This window comes from Monodon monoceros, unplaced genomic scaffold (assembly GCF_005190385.1).
Source record: "Monodon monoceros isolate NGI ecotype Baffin Bay Population unplaced genomic scaffold, NGI_Narwhal_1 Super_Scaffold_13, whole genome shotgun sequence".
NCBI lineage: Eukaryota > Metazoa > Chordata > Mammalia > Artiodactyla > Monodontidae > Monodon > Monodon monoceros.
Genome location: NW_021703769.1, coordinates 19,216,887 through 19,222,886, shown reverse-complemented (window position 1 = coordinate 19,222,886; position 6,000 = coordinate 19,216,887).

Genomic DNA, 6,000 nt, shown 5'->3' with positions numbered 1-6,000 from the left:
GTGACTGTGGTGTGCAATTGCATGAGAACTCAACTTCCTTACTTCAAATCAGGATACCTCTGAGGTTTAACTAAGAATCCAGTATCATTGCTGGATCAAGCCGTAGTCAACCTCGTAGGACACTCTTGCTTGATCCCCTGCCCATTCCTGTCTGATTTTCCCCTCTCTTCCCAGTTTCCCTTCACAAGTTACCTGCTAATGAATCCTCATCTCAGAGTCTGCTTCTGAGCATCTGACCTAAGACACACTTCCTGGCTTCAATCCTTCATTGTTTATGCCCTGCCTATGCACCTTCCCAGAGCTTGGTCTTTCAGAAAACTGAATATAAATAACTCAACCCCCAATCAACACAGCTTGAAGCTTAAAAGTGGGTTCTCCCTCACTCCCAGGGAGCCATACAGATTTTGAGTTAACAGTCTTTGACACGGGGGAGGCAAGCTGGAGGGCAGAAGGAGTCGTGCCTCTTCCAGGAAGACAGAAATCCTTATACCCACCCTTAGCATCGACAGACTTGGGTCTGAACTGCTATTGGGAGCTGATGCAGCACCATGAATCACCTTATGTGAGAGCTCCCCTTCTACCTGGCAAACCTGGAATCAGAGCCGTCTGCAATGAGTCCACTGGGCTTAGCCCCTATTTCTCTCCTGTCCCCTGTAGGAGAGGTGCACTTGACATCCTCATCAAGACCCAGAAGTTTATCTGTCATTATTTTCTGTGCTTTCAAAAAAGAACAGAGAGAAGAAAAGTACATCTATTTCTTCATAGGGAACTGCGTGACTGAATGACACATCTCTCTGTTGTGAAATCCAAGCTACTGTCATAAAAGATCTAGAAGAAAAAAAGGGAAGAGAGGGACAAGATGGCCTGAAGAGGAAGCACTCGCTATGTATTTACATTTCTATGGAAACGGCCTTGGGCAGACGTGGCCTTGGTCCTCTGTGGTCAGAGGGACGTGAGGTCAGGTGCCTAGCAGCTGGTCGGAGGCTGCTGCAGCAGCAATTTGCAGGGGATGGGATGGCACAAGAGAACAGACTCCAAAGGCCTCTAAACCTGCTATCAACAGGAACCAGGAACTCATGGGTTTCTCTCTCCGAATGTCTAACAAGTCTTGTGACAATCTCCTCCCATATGCACTTGCAAATGGGCCCCATCTTCATTTCCCCCTCCCTCTAAAAAGACTGTGCCATGGAACAGGGGATGCAGCCATCAGAGAGACTGCTACAGGACCAGGGTCTGGAAGAGAAGGAGGAAAGTGTTTCATTTGCACTCAGTGGAACAGGTAGACTTGATTCCAGTAATGCGAGGATGGTTGCATATTATTAGCGTCAATCATACAGATTAGCAGATTAAAGAAGAAGACACCATAACATCACTTTGAGAACTGCCAGAAACAAAACAAAATAGTTAATAAGGGTTAATTCCTGATTAGGAAAAAAACAAACAAACAAAATTTACTACAGTAAAAATAGGAAAACAATGTAGAATACAATAATGCTACTAGAGTTTGATAACTAAATCATACCTAATGATAAAATACCAGAATCATCCCCACTGATGCAAAACAGGAGAAAAAGCAGTTGACACCTATAATTATAGTTTAGCATTGTCCTAGAAGTCCTACTCCCCACAATGAGAAAAAAAAAAGGAGGTTTAACTATGGATAATGAATGTGCAAAAGTATCACTATTTGCAGATAATACTATCTATATGGAAAATCCGAGAGACAAATAAAAAATTGGTAAGATATTTAAGAAAAGTAGAAAGATATGTGGCTTAATATACACATATGTTGAATGTCGACTGTGGTCTTTCATAGCATGATGTACACCATTTAATTCTCACTACGAACTAGCAATGTGGGTATAGCCTTCTGTTCTTACAGATGACACAACTCAGCCTCAGAGAGGTTTAGTATCTTACTCAAGGTCACACAGCTTCTAACCACTGGAATAGCTGACTCCATCTCAACTCACATTCTTCATGTACTAGTCCAAACTGACTTTTATTATTAATATGAATGTTACTATATTAGCAATATTAATTTTTAAATGACGCTTTAGTAATTACTTTTTATGTGTCATGACTGTACGATGAATGAATGAACTCCATCTCCCCAAAGACTGGCAAATATTCCTTGTAGTTTCCATGATTAATGTACATTTCTTCAATATGTAAAAGATTAATACCGTCAAATTGCTCACTTTCCCCGAATAGTATTTGTCATGTGTAATCCATGAACAGAAAAGTATATCATTTGGAACCAGAATAGGTCAAAAAAAAATGAAAACACTAAAATTTATAGATGCTTCACCTGATCTCCCTAGAAAATTTTCAAGACAAATATTATTTGTTTAATTCAAATAAAAGAGGCTGATTTACAGGTACAAACTACTGCACATAAAATATATAGATAAGCAACAAGGATTTACTGTAGAGCACAGGGAACTATATTCAATACCTTGTAATAATCTATAAAGGAAAAGAATCTGAAAAAAATGTGTATATAAAACTGAATCACTTGACTGTACCTGAAACTCACACAATATTGTAAATCAACTACACTTTACTAAAAAATAAATTGATTTTAAAAAGGAGGTTGAGAAAGACAGAAAATTTTGCCCAACATCTCATAGTCAGAGGCGAGGCTCAAACCCAGATCTGTCTGCCACCTCCTGCCGCTCTGCCATGGATTAGATGTCACTTTCTAGTCACATATGTCAATTCTCATAGGAAGCATACTTCACTAGGCATCAGGGACCCATCTATTCCTAGAGCGAAACTCAGCATTTGGCCCAGAGAAGATGGGAGATCCTTTCCCTACTCAGACATAGTTACTCAAAGCCACACCATTAGGACCCACTGCCATCTATGGACCACTTACTATGTGTCAGACACTTTATTTGCACAACTTCATTTTATGCCCACAGCAGCCTTGATAGGAAATACTGTTACTGTTCCCATTTTACAGCTGAGAAAGCTGAGACTAAGAGAGAAGAGGTACCTTCCCCAAGGTCACACACTTAGTAAGCAGCAGAGCTAAGATTCACATCCAGAGCCATCTGAAGTCAAAACCAATTGATACATGCATTCCATGGTCATCCTCAGTGCAAGGGCAAATTTGCTCAAAATTAACCTCCATTCCCATCCCTAGCCCCTGCATCACACAGATTCCTAAGGCCTACACCCAGAGGTTCTGATTCACAAGATCTGGGGAAAACTCAGAAAGCTGCAGCTTCACAAACCTACCAGGCGACTGGTAGGGTCTCATGGAGAGGGTCTCATTGTTAATCATGGTTAATTAAATCTCTTGGGCCAGTATTTAGTTAGGAAGACCCACCACCAGACAAGGAGTGAATCGAGTCCACTCTGCTTTTCTCCGGCCTTTTTTTTTTTTTTTTTTTTTAAACATCTTTATTGGAGTATAATTGTTTTACAATGGTGTGTTAGTTTCTGCTTTATAACAAAGTGAATCAGTTATACATATACATATGTTCCCATATCTCCTCCCACTTGCGTCTCTCTCCCTCCCTCCCACCCTCCCTATCCCACCCCTCTAGGTGGTCACAAATCACAGAGCTGATCTCCCTGTGCTATGCGGCTGCTCCCCACTAGCTATGGATTTTACGTTTGGTAGTGTATATATGTCCATGCCACTCTCTCCCGTTGTCCCAGCTTACCCTTCCCCCTCCCCATATTCTCTGGCCTTTTAATAGCTTTTTGAGTTCTCTGTTCATGAATGGCCAGAGCCTGTAATTGGGGGCCAAGAAAGAGAATGAAATGTCTACTCTGGAACGACTACTTCTTGGAAGACATCAGGAACTAAAGCCACAACTTATGCCTTGCCTGAGGACGTGGAAGGTTACTTTACCTGCTCATCTGGGATGGCCAGTTAGAGAGCTGAACAAATAAGCTGACGCAGAGAGGTTAGGAGAGGAAGGGGGAGGAAATAGTTTTCCTAGGGCTTGGGTGAGCTGCCAGCCTGTATCAAATATGCCCGATCTTTTTGGCAAGATCTGCTGATAAACAACCTTCCGTGCTCTCTCCTGCTGAAGAATTCCTGATATGAACCATGGCACGTCCACATCCTTCCTGTAATCCACCTTCTGTGTGAAGCAGAAACTTCTCCTGGTAGGAAAGCCTGCCTGTCCATTTCAGCTGCCAGGTTGGCATTAGAATAGTGGAATATTGTGGGCTGCAACCCTCCCTGAGAGATGCCGCCACGTCGTGCGTTGCACTGGGTCTGCTGTTTCCAGCCAAACAAGCTGTGTGTGTGGTTTACTGCCTTCCATGGCATGTCCGGAAGGAGGAAAAAAGTGTCCCCACCCGTTCCAGAGTCCCCTGCTTGACTCTCCTCCCTTCTCTGGGGAATTTCAGCTCACTGAACCTGGTCCTTTGCTTTCAGGAAGGCCAGGAATATTCTGTGGAAGGGGAAGGTTAAGGAAGATAGAATGCATGTTGATGCAAAGAACTGCTTTTGGATGGTTGTCTATTAAAACCTTGTGAGCATGCAGTATGTCCATAACAAGTCTACACTGGCAATAGTTCTTGTTGACCTATTTCTAGCTTTTGATGGCTTTCAGCTCTGCACAACTGATTTGTCTAGAGCTGAAGAGGAAGACAAGGCCCCGACTCTAAAAGCTCAAAGTTTTCTGGATGCACCCCCCTGCCAAAATGCATGCCGAATATATACAGATGGTTCTTTTTCTAACGAGAAGCTGAAACCCACAGCCTTCCATAATAGTTACTACCTTTCCAAATAGACTTTGCACTCAGAGAATCAAGGTTAATGATAAACATCAGAGTGGGGTGGAAATCAGACACTCTATTTCTCTGGTGAGTCTGGTGAGAGTGTGGCTCATACATTCATTCATTCATTCATGCAGTCACTAAGTCAACAAATACTTACTAAACAACCACAGATGAACAAGATTGATGTCCATCCAGCACAATGAGGGTTTGATAAGTGATGCAGAGTTGCTGTTGGACCACAGAGACAAGATTTAATCTAGTCTAGCCGTAGAGAGTCAGGGGTGGCTTCCCTAAGGAGCTAACACCTAAGCTGAGAGCACATGCAAAGGCCAAGGGGCAGGCGGACCAGACCTGAGGAGCTGGAGGAAGTTCAGGAGTCTACAGGGTAGCGTTGTGAAGTCTCGTTAATGCTGCAAGGGAGGTTTTACGTCATATGGAGGCCAATGGGGGGTCACTGAGATATTTTAAAAGGGGAATAGGATGAACAGCATGTAGGCTTAGAAAGGCCACCTGGCAGCAGAGTGCAGACTCGATGGGAAAACTGATCCAGGTACCAGGATCCTAGTGTGAAGTCTTTACAGTGACCTGAGAGACAAGGATAACACAGCTATGTGATATCAATGGAATGAAGAGAACTGGATGAATTTTAACTTATTTTGGAGATATGATATTTTTTAAAATCTGGGCATAGAGATTCATTTTCATGTTAGATGGTGTGGTAGGCTGAATATTAGCCCCTCAAAGATGTTCACATTCGAATCCCTGGAACCTGTGAATATGTGACTTTATTTTTTTTTAACATTTTTATTGGAGTACAATTGCTTTACAATGGTGTTAGATTCTGCTTTATAACAAAGTGAATCAGTTATACATATACATATATCCCCATATCTCTTCCCTCTTGTGTCTCCCTCCCTCCCACCCTCCCTATCCCACCCCTCTATGTGGTCACAAAGCACCGAGCTGATCTCCCTGTGCTATGTGGCTGCTTCCCACTAGCTATCTATTTTACGTTTGGTAGTGTATATATGTCCATGCCACTCTCTCACTTTGTCCCAGCTTACCCTTCCCCCTCCCCGTGTCCTCAAGTCCATTCTCTAGTAGGTCTGTGTCTTTATTCCCGTTTTGCCCCTAGTTTCTTCATGACCATTTTTTTTTTAGATTCCATATATATGTGTTAGCATACAGTATTTGTTTTTCTCTTTCTGACTTACTTCACTCGGTATGACAGACTCTAGGTCCATCTACCTC